Raw genomic sequence first — 16366 nt, 5'->3', positions numbered from 1 at the left:
CCTACCTCCATTCCATTCCTTTGCTTGGTAAAATTTTTTCTGAAAAATCACCATTCCATTTGGAATGGCCATGACATTCCACATGGGCATATGATATGCTTGGATTTTGCACTAATTTAAAGCCTTTATTTTGACGTGTTTTGTGAGAAATGTGCATATTTGAGCCTAAAAAGACAGCAAAAGGTCAAAGTTGAAAATCTGGAGCAATCGAGATGCCCAGCGGTTTGCTGCAACCCACAAAGCGGCCGCAGGGGCCCAACGACCGCTGAGCCAGTAGCGGTCCGCTCCAGAGAAAGTTTTGCTGAAACGAAGAAGACTCCCAATGACTGCTCCAAGAGTTTCCGAAGCTACGGGATTATTCACAGCGACCACTGCAACACAGTGTAGCGACCGCTATCTAAGAGGTATAGGCTACGGATCAACGTGAAGCGACTGCTGGCCAAGGTGCAGCGGCCCGCTGTGAAAACGCGGCGCACAAAATTAACCTACTTTCTCCCCAAGATTTACCAAACTTAGCCACTTTTTACCTTATTTGCTGGAGCTCGAATTTTCCCCTATAAATACCCCCTCAAACCTCTTCATTATGGATCTTCTTTTTGTAATTTAATTCTAGAGCATAAATTTGACAGTTGTTCATTGTGCAAGAGGTTGAAGAAGGAATCAAGAGAAGATCAAGGCTACAAGGATTCAACCTTTGGGTTTTATTGTTTTAGTTCTTATGTTCACTTTGTTTTCCCTACAATCTACTCCCTCCGTCCCAATAAATATGAAATATTTGGTTTCCGGCACATGATTTTATGCAAGTGTTATTTTGTGAGTTAATGAACAGAGAGTAAAGTAAGAGAGAGGAAAAAGTAAAGAGGGTGATGTTCCCATTTTAGGAAACGTTTCATTTTTAGTGGGACAACCCAAAAAGGAAAACGTTGCATTTCTAATGGGACAGAGGGAGTATGTTTTTAGCTTATTCAATTATGTGTAACTAAATTCATAGGATTCTAGGGATGTGTTAGTAACGACTTTGGTTATACAATTCTATTTTCTATTTAATATCCGTTTTGTTTTTAATTCGTTTCTTCTTAAATTGTTGGATAATACTTCACGTTTGAGTGACACATTCTGTGATGATTTAATATAACTTGCTACATAATCGTGAGATGAGGTTGGTGATTTAGATCCACTTAGTAGTGTACAATTAGCTTACCTTAAAACATCACCATTAATTGAGAGTGGGGACTTTATAAGAGTCTTAGGAGCTATTGAGAGTTACGGATCTAGGATTGACAACACTAGTATTAGTATTCTACACTTGTGCCACATGGGCAAAACTTATGTGACTCGTTCTACAGAAGTATAAACTGTACTAGGGTGCTGTAGTTGGAATTTGTATAACCATAACTGTGAACGCACATCCCTGGAATTCTCTTATCTCTCATATTTTACCTCTTTAATTATTTGCAATCAGTTGTTTACTTGCTTTCAAACAGTTTTTAGTTTTCAAAATTCCAAAACTTTCGATTTTCCAAATAGTGAAAGAAGCTTAGTAGAAGGTAGCCAGACTGTGATTGTTTTCCCCGTGATCGATATCCGGTACTGACCTTTAGCTATATTATTCCTACTACGTATACTTGTAGGTGTTTATAGTGCTAATAAAAAATGCATCAGAATAGCCATTCCATCCATTTAGCTAATGAATGGCCATTCCATTCCATTTTCCTTTCTTCTTATTTTAAATTTTAACAAAAATATATAAATATTATTTTATACTCCTTCCGTCCCATAGTAGATGGCACACTTGAGGAATGACACAGGATTTTAGGATATGTTATTTTGTATGTTAGGTGGAGAGAGAAAATAATATATTTATATTAATGTGAGAGGGGGCTTTTTCCAAAAAGGGAAATGTGACATCTTTTGTGAGACAAACTAAAAAGGAAGGTGTGTGTAACAGCCCGCCCTCCTAGGGTACAATAAATGCGGCAACTGCTACCAAACGGACTCGAAGAAATGAACAAAGGCTAGGGTTTCATTTAAAGAGTGTTGACCAAAAGATTAGAAAGAACTATCAGAGTATTTAAAACAACAACTTCACCTAAAAACTTGAATAAGAAAAAGGAAGGTATAATAAATGGCGTTCAAGAATCTCCAGAGTATGACATAGTTTCCAAGATACAAACCACAAGATAGTCTAAGGCCTCTAAACCGAAAGGAGAGTGCAAAATATTCAAAATAAACATAAGTGTATCAAAAACTCAGCGGAAAGCGACCAAGAGAAAGAATAGCTATGTATGAAGACACAACTACGCTTGAAGTTCAAAACAACCATCTTAATTAATTATCATGCTCAACACCCGCCACCGCTCGTCATCGTTCAACCTGCACATAAGGAAAACACATGCAGGGCTGAGTATTTTGAAATACTCAGTGAGCTCGTTGCCAAAACATTTTATAAGTTATGCCACCCTTACCATAGTGAACTCGAGTTTTTAAGCAGTTATAAGAGAATATCACGAGTATCACAAAATATATTTTCATAGATTGGCCAATCAAACATACTCCCCACTTTTCTCATCAAATTCCACAATCACAATCTTTCCATGGTGCGACGAAAGTGTGGCCACACTTTTCGCCCACGAGACCGGCCGACTAGCAAGGATGGCTCCCGATCCCCTCGTGTACACAGCCTGGTAGGGTTTGTGGCCCATACTCAGACCCGAATTCGTTTAACATATCCATAGCCCTATAGCCCAATGAAGCGAACTCTCAAACTGGGCATCAGGCGCACAATATCACAACAAAACAAACATAGGCATGGCATAACAGTTAAACCACCCTTATTTCTCCACATTCATAAATTTGAAACATAAAAGAGTTTAAGAATAAAGCCCACCTCGACTGCTTAGATTTCAAGTAAGTTCTTTCTCTTGTTATCCGGCTTCGCAACTGAGGTTTCACCTTTTTATTCACATAGGCACATATCACAAATCAGATTCAATACAAACTCTTAACTCATGCATGTCTCTTAACTTATGCGTTCATCGCATAAGTTCCATTCGCATCTCAAATCTAGATCTAACATCAACATATGTCACATAAGAGTATTTTGCCATCATACACACACCACACAAACACCACACAAACACACGCACACGCCACGCACACACACGCGCAACACACACACACATACATGTTCTCCGTATCCCCTTAACCCACTTTCACTCAATAAGATGCATGAGGGTTCAAGAATACCGATTAATCGGTTAGAAAGAAGAGGAATCGAGTAGAAAGAAGAAGATTAATATGAGAATACCTGTTCGAGAAAAACAAACGGTAGAAACGAAGTAAAGACTTGATTCTTCAAAATCTTGAGGCTCAAACTCTAATTTTTATCAAAGGTTGAAGGATTATTGAAGTAAAGTAGAAGAAAATTGAGAGAGAGTGGAGAAGGGAGGGGGGGCGAAAATTATGGGGGCTAGGGTTAGGGGTTCCTCTTATTTATAGTGCTCAATAAGATCTTTAGGTAAATAGAATAGAATATTTGGTAAGATTTTATTCTCCACAATTAAATAAATGAATATTGTGAAGTAGGGAAGAAGAATTAACAAAAATAGACTAGGGTATCAAGGCATGAAATTTTCGAAATATATGGCTCCCAATTAGCCAAGATTTTGTTTTGGTATATTTTACGGAGTAGAATAAAATATCGCGGAGCAAAATAAAATAAAAATTCTCCCATTGGAGGAAAGGAAATAGGCGTGTAGTAGCCTTTTAAATTAAGGCATGGATTTTTAATATTAACTAAAATAAGATATGGCAAGATCTCTTGAGGTATGGAAAGATTTGGTAGAATATTTAAATTCTAGGTATGGAAGGAAATCAAGTAAGGAATCAATTAAACAAGCAAAATAATATTTCCTTCCCTACATGGGTGATTTTCAAAAATCACCTAGAAAAATAAGGGGCTCGATTTTTCTCAATAAAAATAAGGAAATAATTGGGTTTTGGGTTTAATTTGGATAAATATCCCAAGAATTTAAATTCAATCCGGAAAAATAAAATTCCTCCTTCAAAGAGGTCAATGGTTCGAAAATCTCAATATTTAGGTAACTAGTATTTATGGAAATTTTCTCTAATATTCTCACTCACCCTTAAACAAATATTCACCTCATAATTTAATAAATCACATGCCACATCACATAGTCAACAATTTTGACTTTTCAAACTTCCAGGTCAAAGAAACTCACGCAATAAATTCGTTTATCAAATAAATCACATCTCCCACGTCATCAATAATAAATTCTAGGGCTCTAAAATTAGGGATCGAAAATTCAGAATGTTACAGTGTGACATCTATTATGGGACGGAGGGAGTATTATATTTAAATTTAATATAATCACAATTTTATAATAAACTTAAATTTTTAATAATTGAAAAATACACACACGCACACACTTAACACACTACACATACTTCACACACTACACACTACACACACTTCACACATTTCACACACTACACACACTTCACATTATACTCACTTCACACACTACACATACTACACGCACTACATGCACTTCAGACACTACACACATTACGCACACTTCACGCGCTATGCATATTTCACACACTACACACGTTTCACACATTTCACACACTACACACACTACACGCACGTCACACACTACACACATTTCACATAGTTCACACACTAAAATGTGGAATGTGTGTGGTGTGTGTGGTGTGTGAAATGTGTGTAGTGTGTAGTGTGTGAAGTGTGTGTAGTGTGTGTAGTGTGTGAAGTGTGTGTAGTGTGTGAATTGTATGTAGTGTGTGAAGTGCGTGTAGTGTGTGAAATGTGTGTAGTGTGTGAAATGAGTGTAGTATGTGTAGTGTGAGAAATGTGTGTAGTGTGTAATGTATGTAGTGTGTGAAGTGTATAAAGTGTGTATATAATGAAATTTTATGACTATTTGGATTTTGGAATTATAATTTTCTACTTAAAAATGTGGAATTGGAAGAATTGGAATTGCAATTCAATTCCAATTCCAATTCCAAATATTTTTATGATACCGAACAGCGGATTTGGAATTGGAGCCTCCAATTCCAAGCCCTCAATTCCATGGTACCGAATGCACCCTTAAAATATTTTTTTATGGTAGAATCAACATAATAATTATTCATATTATATTCCATTTCATTTCTATATTATTTGTAGTTATCAAACATGGAAATGGAATTAATCAAGTAATAATAATTCCATTCCCTTTATATTTCTTGTGCTTACTAAGTACAAGAATGGAAATATTCTCACCTTCATTCCATTTCTTGTAGTTATCAAACATGGGAATAGAAATGACAATTTCATTCTCACCTGCATTCCATTTCCTCTTTATTATATCCCATCATATCAAGAAGCTGAGGTCCGCTTTTTAAAATATTAACTATAAGTAAAAGAATCCCGCGTAATACCGTATTCTAATATAGTAGAGTACTCCCTATGTCCACGAATAAGAGTCTCGTTTTTCCATTTTGGTCCGTCCAGGAATAAGAGTTCCGGTTCATAATTACCATAAATGGTAAAGAGACCTCACATTCCACTCACATATCATTTAAAACTAATATATACAAGTGAGACCCCTATTCCACTAACTTTCTTCCATCTACTTTTTTTAACATTTCTTAAAACCCGTGCCATTTAGAAATGAGACTCTTAATCGTGGACGGAGGAAGTATATTATTGTGGCCGCAAAAGTGATACAATTTCTTTTAACATGTATGGGGAGTCTGGTGAGTGGTGATCTATAAAAACAATTACTAATGGTGAAAATATTAAGTATATATGGTTAGCCAAACATTTTTTTAGCATGGATTTTATAGCAAAGTCGTGAAACTAAACAAATTCAATTAGCGCAGAAATGACCTGAACGGAATGCGTTAATTAAACAATGTCAACGGTTTTGGATTATATGATTAAATAGATGATCCATATCTGTAATTTGCATAAAATATTATATGACTGATCCGATCCTAGTGGATCAATAAAAGAATAGTTTTAATATTTTAAATTTCATCTTTTGGCCAAAATATTACTCTTTTGGTCCAACAAATATTGTCCATATTTGGTTGGGCGATAATCCAACTTTTATATATTAATTTTATAATAGAATATGAGTGTAATGAATTAGTGAAAAGTAGAATACATTAACCAAAAAATTGAAGAAAAAGCAAAGAAGGAGAATATTTTGCGGACGGACCAAAATAATAAAAAGTGAATAATATTTGGTGGACCGAGGAAGTAATATCTACACTATATTAGGAAGAAGCTTCAAATTATTTATCAATTATAAAATATTAACTTGAAAAGGACCAATTTGATATGGCTAAAGTGCATAATTTCAAATTTGTTGAAATTTGGATAGTTGGGCGCACTAAAAAAAACTTATTTTTTAAGGACACAAAAATAGATACGCAATTACTTGCGCTGGAAAGTTTTTTAATATAACGACATTTAAGGATCCAAAAGAAAGCATCCTTGAATTAATGATAAATTAACTTAATCTTTTACTTTTTAGGACACTTATATTTGCGTTCTTTAATTTTAGTTGAGACATCAACAACAAGAACGCTTTTTAAAGCGTTGTTGGTATATTTAAAAATATAAATTAGCGTCCTTAAATACATTAAAAAAGTCTTAAAGGAATTTTTTGTTGTAGTGGCGAGTGATTGGGTAAATGCAAACAAAATAAAAATAAAAATAAATACTTCCCTTAAACTTGAAAACAGTAATAAAATTGATCAGTTCCGCACAATCGCTTGAAAAGATAATCACATCTCACTTCCTCTGTTCCTCATTATATTTCATGTCAACTGGAAGTTGGAACGACATACAATTATGTATTTATAATAGACAATGACGAATTATAATTTTAAAGTATAGAGTTCAGGGCATGTAAATATACATGTATTTATATGATACCTCGAAAAAAAAGTCAACCTAGACCCTACATTTCAATTTAATTTTCGTGGTTTAATACTCTAGCTCAACTAAATTAATACTATAAACCTAACAAGTGACTCCCAACTAATATCCGAGTATTGAAATCTGTTTATTTAAATAACTGTCTTTGTAATGTTGCAAGAAAATGGTTACATTCCATGCACCGAAATAAAAAATCGTTTTATAAGAGGCATGAGAAACAAATTAGATACCGCCACATTCAATTAATTTATTTCTAAAGAAAAGCTCAAAGTCAACCAATTAGAGAGTAAAGGAGATATCGCCCCATCCATATATATATAGATAGCGATTGGTTTAGGAATCCTATTGTTTTACTTTTACTATAACGGTTTTTATTTGGAGTCTTACTTTTTTTATTTTTCTATATATATTAGGAGTCCTATTTTTTTATTTTGACTTGTCTGCCAATAAGAGTCCTAATTTATTTTTACTATAAATGTTAAAGAAGGTTTCACATTCTACTAATTTTTTCTATTCACATTTAATTATAAAATTAATGTATAAAAGTGAGACTCACATTCAATTATCTTTATATACCTATTTCTTTTTATATTTTTTAAAATCTGCATTAAAATCAAATGAGACTTATTCGTGGGCGGAGGGTTATATATTCATGCTCTACCATATAGTAACTTTGTCCCATGTTACTTATGCCACCTCTTTTTTTTACTCGTTTTAGAAAAATGATAATAAATAGTTAATGTATTCTCTCTTACGTTACTCTCTGTCCACTTTAATTATTTATAGTACTATAATTGTTCCAAAACAAGGGGGAAAAAATAAGTCACGCAACGTAGGTCGGAGGGGGTACTATGTTAGCCAGAATAATACTACAAGTTATCTCTCATGTCAACCAAAAATAACCCTAATTAATTAATCAATGCTCTTTTTGAAGTCTTAAACACTATTCCTTTTATTATAGAAAGTAGGGGAAACCTCTCTTTGAACTATTACTATAGTATTTTATTCTATATTTACACACATGAGTTCGTAAGCACTCAGCTAAGTCAAATCTAAAACTCTTAGAGCACAGATACCTCAATTAATTATATGAATGAAAGCCAATAAATTTGAAGAAATTGATGAGAGTGATGTGTAACATGTGTTGATGGGGTAGAATAGGTGTCTGCTGATGCATTCTTGTTACGTTTGATGTTTTTGTTTGTTCTTCTCGATACATTGCATCTTTACTCTCTCTTTTTCCTAATATATTCAATTTTTGGCCTTAGGTAACCAGCTATTTTGTTTCCAAAGAAATTTCACATGCTACTAAAATATTTTATTGATCAGATGCATTTTCCATATACTGTTAGAGCACTCTCTGAGCACCATGAAAAGGGGTCGGACCGCAAGCACGGCCCAAACAAAAAGATTAAGAGGGAGCCGCGACAGAGGCGTGACCGCGTGAGACACGACCCAAGCCCCACCTGCCGATGTCCCCCAAGTAATGGAACCAAAAATTTGAATAAGGTGGCGTTGAAAATTTGAAATAATAATAATAATAATAATAATAATAATAATAATAATAATAATAATAATAATAATAATAATAATAATAATAATAATTTAAAATTATTCAAATTTTACATATAATCGAACACTATAGAAAGGAATTTGATTTGCATAATATATATAGAAAAGGCATATCCTCTATTTACATTTTCAAAAGAGAAAATAAGAGAAAAGATATATAAAAAGATAAATTATTTTTCTAAAATTAAAAAATAGTACAAGATGCATTTCAAAACATAAAGGTATAATACCTTCTCAAATACATTTTTCATTTGGAAAATATTTTTTCATAAAAAAAGAGAAAAATATGGTAGTTATAAGATTTTACCTCTCCATGGATGAAGAGGTAAAGATACCTTTGTAAAATGGAAAAAAGTATAATACATTCTCAAATATCTTTCCCCTTAGAGAATGATTTCTAATGAAAAGAATACAAATTGGATAGTTATAATACTTTACCTATCCCCTTGGAGATGCTCTAACACTATCTTTGCAAAACCTACTTTTACAAATTAGGAGTCGCCCACACATGGCTAACAAGACAAACCTAAAAGTAAAATACTTATTGTGGACAAATTTTTGGATTTTTCGGATTTGTGGGGCACTTTACTACTAAAGTAACATAAATGTACCCACTTTGTTATTTCTTCCATATATGGGAAAAACGCCATCCATGTTGGCGTCTTATTAAATAAAACGCCAACCAAGTAGGCGTTTTACATTTTTTTTTTATGCAAATACAGTATATAATGAAAAACGCCCACTAGGTTGGCGTGTTTTGATTAAAAAACGCCACTGAAGTTGTCGTGTTTAAGCAATTTTCGGGGAAAAAAATCCATATTTTTAATTTATAAACGCCTACTCTGTTGGCGTCTTTAAAAGATTTTAAAAAAAATAAAAATTAAATTCAAAAACGCCATTGTCGTTGGCGTTTTTTGACAGAATGAGTCATCTCAATTAAATTCTGCAAATAAACTAAGAACAGTAAAACGCCATCCTGGTTGGCGTGTTAGCATTGAAACAGATATCAGTCAGATCTCTCCCCAAAATCGCTAACCTTAATCCTTTATCCTACCCAAATGCAAAAAACCTTAAAGTTGCGCGAAACCCTTGCTCGGGTCGACGCAATCGGCGATTTGAGCGTGAAGATTTTGATTTTGGCTCATTCTTCCACACATTAGTCCTCCTATTCGGTTAGTATATATAATTTTTGACAATATTTGATGGATTGTTATGATAGTATATATTGTAGTGTAATTTATAGAAAAATATTGATTATATATAAAGTTTCCTCTACATAAAGATGAATGTAAAAAATAATGCATATTTATTTGTGTTTTACATTATTGCAGATAGTATGACGTGGTGTGTTAATATATATTGGGGTGGTAAGATAATTTCTAGAGCAGTTATCATATGATCCTCCTTTTTCAAAAGGATTCATTATGTTGGATGAAAGTTTTTCCTACGATAAGCTTGTGGGCACAATTTGTGAAAGGATGGGGATAAGCATATTTGAAAACAAAGTTCAAATAATATGGAAACGTACTATATGCGTTGGATCCGGAGTCATGTTTATAGGTACTCTACTAGAAGAAGTATGCATGCCACTAATATTCAGTGTACAGGAAGTCAAATTGAATTATTTGTTGAGTATTCGGCAATTACTCAACAAAATAGTCATCATGTCATAAGTTATGATTTTGGTACGTCTACGAGAGCCCAAGAACCAAGTTTTGCTGCAACACAAGATTTTGATGTTGGAGGCTTGCGTTTAGGGGACAGTGACAATTGTCTTGTGGTTGATGACATTATAGGTCCTGATAAAGCCGACTTTCTTGATCCACAATCACCTTATGATTCAGAAGATGTAAACATTGTTAGTACAAACTCAGATGGTTGGAGAAACAGCAGTTGGAGGAAAAGTAGTTCCACAATTTCCACAACGTGGAATGAACTATTTTCGCACCTTACCATGCACATATGATAGTTTTGATCCAAAGAACTTTGAGGCTGCTGATCCTAGAGTGCATTATTGGAGTGAAAAAGATCCTAGCAATGTCGGTTTGCATACTAAATTTAGAACAAAGTTGGAATTGAAGACGACCGTGACTTTTGGCATTTGGAAAAAATCCGACAATATACAGTTGTTGAAAGTAAAGGAAAGAGATGGCATTCGGTTTGTAAGTGGCCACAAGGAAATCCGAAAGATAAGTCATTACCGAAATATTTGTGGAAGTGTCGAGCAACATTGAGAAAGCATGATGATCACTGGCAAATTAGTGTGTTTAGCACTGCTCAGACTTGTATGGGGGATCGCAATTATAATGGGCACGCTAATCTTTCGTCGTCTATGATATCATTGAGTGTTCGACATCAGATAGAAAACGATCCTGCCTACAAGGTAAAAGCTATTGTGGCGGATATTGAAAATATATTTCATGTGAAAATTAGTTACAAGAAAGCATAGTATGCTCGGAGGACAGCTATTGAGCTTGTATATGGTGGATGGGAGTGGTCATTCAAAGTTTTACCGTCTTACTTGAATGAAATGCAAAGACAAAATCCTGGTACAATTGTCGAATGGTTGCATGATGACAGATTAAGCCACAGTATGAACAAGGTATTCAAGTACGTATTTTGGGCTTTTGGACCAGCTGTGGAGGATTTTCAACTATGCAAACCAGTTTTAACAGTTGATGGAACTCATCTACATGGACGATGTCGAGGTAAAATTCTTATTGCTATTGGATTTGATGCTAATAAGAAATGTTTGGTTTATGGAACGCATAAGACTTCAGGTAGCCAAGCATAAAATATGTGTAATTTCTGATAGGCATGCGGGAATCATAGATGCAATGAATTCTCCCATATGGAAAGAAGAACCTAAAGGTCATTACAGGTTTTGTGTGGTACATGTTAGAAAGAATGTTCTGCAGAATCACAAAGGTATCATGCAATGGGCTAAGTGGGAGAAAACTTAATAAACATATACCAACATATATAAAAACATGCTATATTCACACAACTTCTCACACTTAGACCATGCAATGGGCTAAGTGGGAGAACACTCAACAAACAGACATGTAATCAGAAAAGAAAACATGCTATATCAACAAAAAACTTCTCACACTTAGACCGAGCATCGGGCTAAGTGGGAAGAGATATCAACACAAATCAGAGAAAACATATAAACAAGGTAGAAACTTCTCACACTTAGGCAAGGTACCACGCTAAGTGTGATGAAAATATTCAATAAAAATAAACACATATTTACAGAAAATAAAAAACAAAAACTTAGAGTACTTGGTCATGGGGGTGGTCACTTCCTAGGCTGATCCCTCTTGGAGTCAGCGGCTCTAGAGTCAGATTCATCTCTTCCAAGTGATCTTCTGTTGCCCGCGCCTTGTGTTGTGGATGGAGAAGTACCTTGCCGCAGCAGGCTCTTTTTTTATTGAAAAATATTTACAAACTAAGCTTCCAAGACTTTATATCGAAGGATCAATGTAAATATTAACCATAACAGCAAAATGAAAAGGATTAAGAGAAACTCCTCGGACTTGTGCACTCGGCTTCTACCAGCCGCTTATGATTTCCACATCTCTCTTCTTCCCCTCGATCATGGTCTTTTCAACTTTGGGAACACCTTGGATAAGAAGTCCCGCTTAAAACAAAGAAAATGATCAAAAACAGAAAATACAAAAAACGAAAGCTATTCACAGTGTCATAGAAACAAAATCAAATAGATAACACCATAGTCCCCGGCCACGGGCCGGGTGAAGAGAGGAGTTTTGCACGTGTGTCGTGTGCACGTGTTCCTCCTTTCAACAAGATTTATAGTTTTCCACTTTTGCAACAAATATTACTAATTATAAGCGGCAAGAGAGGGGTCGAACCACAAAAACCATGGACCTACTCGAGATTGTTTTTACGACACGGGGTTGGTTTTAGCCACCGGCGCCTTAAGCATTTGAGTATGGATCTAATTACTAGAGTGGAACACTTGAACTTTAAACATGAAAACCGAGTTTGGGAGCTTAAACTAATCTAACTAATAAAGTATGAAATGAAATGTAATCCCAATGTCGGAGTTGTCAATTCCTCCGTCGAGGCTACAGAGCTAAGCTACATGGATCTAAACATCTAAACTACCAATTGCTAAAAGCATTCAAGAAACATGAATAAATAACATCATTAAAAGTGGTAAAGAAAGCAAGGATCCCACATAGAAGTCGTCAATTCATCTGCCGAATCCGTTAAATCTAACTAGAAAGTATTGTGTGAAGGAGCTTCTAAGATGGATGCGTCAATTCCACCATTGAAACGGCCAACACACTGTAAACCTGCACTAAAGCATTGAAAACATGAAAATATACCAAAGCTTCTTAAAAACTGGAAATAAACCGAGATCCAATGGCGGAATCATCAATTCCTCTGATGAAACTCGGGATCTAATTACAGCATCTTAAAAGCGGTAAAGAAAGCAAAGATCCAACATCAGAGTCGTCAATTCCTTTGCCGAACCCATCAAATCTAACTAGAAAGCGAGGTGTGAAGGAGCTTATAAAATGGAGGCGTCAACTGTCGAAACAACCAACACATTGTAAATCTACACTAAAGCCTTTAAAACATGGAATGAAATGTAATCTCGATGTCGGAGTCGTCAATTCCTCTATCGGGACTACAGAGCTAAGATAAACTAAACTAAACTAAGCTAAGAGATCTCCCTACCTAAACTACTGTAGCGTTCAGCCTACTTCTTTATTGTGGAAAGCTTCTATTTATAGAGCGGCTTCAATCTTCAACCCTAAGGTAACTTCTCGTCCGATTTGACTATTTTACCCTTGCAGTAAATTAGGATGATCCAGGAGATACGTCTTCATGTGTAAATTCCTCTTGATCAACTTGATCAGCTCATGTCTTTATGTGGTGGGTTGATCAGCTTGCACCATCAACTTGATCCAGCTTGATCGGATCAGCATGACTGCCTGACATGGTCATCCCATCTAGGCCCTCTTGATCCGCTTATCTCCAACTGATCAATTTGTCCTCAGATTTGGCCATTTTTTGCTCCTTTTCCGAGTTGATCAAGTTGTTCTTGCATTCTGCTACTTCAACACTTTTAAGCTCTTGCACACTTAAATTCACCACTTTTTCGCACATTATCAACCCGGTAAGTGTATAATATCACCCAAAACCAATGCATGAAACAAGCCTTATCAGTTCACGAACCCAGTTAATGCCTCGAAGTCGCGGTCGATACCGTACAACTAGGATTCCTAATCAGATGGATGTCCGTGAAGCTGACCAGCCACGAGCCCGACGCCTTTGTTAAAATTGTCGTCAACCTGGTCACGACAGGCGCAACTGCCCGACTTCTTGGTTGTTTAGACTTATGTATTGAGTACTATTTGGACTTATGTATTGATTACTATTTGGACTTGTGGTATATTGTATGGACTTATATAGTATCCAATATGTTGCCTTATGTATTGATAAATATATGAATGTATTATAAGGTGATTGTGGCTCTGCAAGATATGTTGTAAATAAAAACAGGATGCGAAAATGTTTCTGCATTAAAAGACGCCAACGGAATATGGGTAAATTAAAAATATGGATTTTTTTCCCCGAAAAATTGCTTAAACACGCCAACTTCACTGACGTTTTTTAAACAAAACACGCCCACCTAGTAGGCGTTTTTCAATATATACTGTATTTGTATAATATCAAAAATAAAATGTAAAACGCCTACTTGGTTGGCGTTTTTACTTAATAAGATGCCAACATAGATGGCGTTTTTTCCATATATGGAAGAAATAACAAAGTGGGTACAGTTTTGTTACTTTATAGTAGAGTGCCCCACACATCTGAAAAATCCCAAAATTTTTGGGTAGACGATGTTGATAGTCAATTACTACAATTAATCTTGTTCTTGCCGTAAAAAATGTTTATATTCTCAATAATTTCCTCTCCAAGAGGTATGATGGCTTAAATATGAGACATGTCCTTTTATAGTGTGGAAGAGCTTGAATAGATTTAGATTGATTAAAAACAAAAAAAAATACTATAAAAACCCAACATCTCGTGACTGTCGCTACTGAATAGCTTATGAATTGACGAACATTTTCTCGTCAATACATACACTTTCCATTTATCATGATTTTACCGTGAAACCTTAAGGTTGTGTTTGGGAGTATAGAATTGGGCTATGGAATTGGAATTGGGGCTCCAATTCCAATTCTATTGTTTGGTGTTAAAAAAATTGTATACAATTGGAATTGAATTATAATTCCAAGTATTTCAATTCCATGCTTTCAATTCCATGGTTTAACTAAAGAATTCGAATTCCAAATTTCAATTTCTGGGTCAGAACTTAAAAAGACGCGGATCTATTCGGGTCAAAATAGAAAAGCGGGTCATAATTATTTTCTCCAATTCGTTCCGCTTATTCTCTCCTCTCTCGCTCCTCTCTCGCGACGGTCTCTTTCTCCGCAGATTCGACGGCCTCTTTCTCTGCAGATTTACCTCTACCTCTGTTCAAACGATTATCAAGGTAATTATTCCCCATCTAAAATTCAGGTTTACTACCATCTTTTATGTTATGGTGTGTTTTTCTGGTTTTTGCATTTGAATGAATTTGCAAAGCAGTTAAACTTCATGTTTTTTTAAATCTGGCAAAAAAAAATTCAGATCTCGATTGTATTTGTTAGCTAGGGTTAATTGTGTTGAATTGGGTTTTTTCTTAGTCGACGTTTTTGGCTTTTGGATTTCTATCTAGGGTTATTTTTTTCTGATCTCAATTATAATTGTTAGCTAGGGTTAATATTTTCGTGTTTTTTTAAATCTGCCAAAGATTTGATTTGAGATAATGGCAGCAACACCCATTCTTCATCTTCGGCTTTTTCTAATTCATCTTCTACTTAGTCTCACCAAAATCCCATTAATTTTCCATTTCGCCTCTTCTCCTAAACCCAAAGTATGCTTTCATATTGTTTTATTGCTTTCTTGTTTGTTTTAGATGACCGCTGAGCCACAAGCATTGAAAGAAAAATCAAAATATTTGACTTGGACTCCCGAGATGGATAAAATTCTTGGAGCCAGCTTTATAGAGCAAATTAATCAAGGAAACAAGCTTGATGGAAAATCGGCTTGGAAGTCTACCTCTTGGACAGCTGCCATAAATGCACTTCGGGTGAATCTAAACGTGAAGGTGGATAAGCGAAATATTCAAGCTCGTTTAAAGACTTGGGAGAAACATCACGATATCTTGCATCCATTGCATATCATGCAATTCTGGCAGTCCAATCACATGGGATTACACGATGGGCAGAATTGCGGTTCATGATGAAAATGTGTGGAACGAACGACTAAAGGTAAGTTCATTTCTGTATATTCTTGTCTTTACGCTTGATAAGAGATTATTATCTTTAAGTTTTCAATTGATGATATTTAGTTTTTTACTAAACTTTCTGAACTTAGTTTTTTACTTGTTGTTATCTTTGCAAGTTTATATGATGACGATGATATAGTGTTTCATATGTCATTATTAAATTTCAAGAAATGGACTTCCTGATCTGTTCATTTCTCCTAGTGTTGTTAGTGGCTTTTAGTAGTATGATGAGAGGTTTAATATCTGTAACAGTGCAGAACTAGTTTGCTACTCTACACTTCTGTGATGTTGTTGAGAATAACTGAGGGAGGTTAGATGAGAAAAAAAATGATTCATATACTTTTTTTTCATCCATTGTTTAATTTATAGTAGTAAAAACGAAAGGAGACAACATCTTCCTCAAATTCTCTAGGGTCAAAGAAGAAAGCGTCATCGACTAAGGTCAT

Source organism: Salvia hispanica, chromosome 6, assembly GCF_029641045.1.
Source record: "Salvia hispanica isolate PSC_SH4W2 chromosome 6, Shi_PSC_v1, whole genome shotgun sequence".
In the NCBI taxonomy this organism is placed as follows: domain Eukaryota; kingdom Viridiplantae; phylum Streptophyta; class Magnoliopsida; order Lamiales; family Lamiaceae; genus Salvia; species Salvia hispanica.
This window is presented reverse-complemented; position numbering follows the sequence as displayed.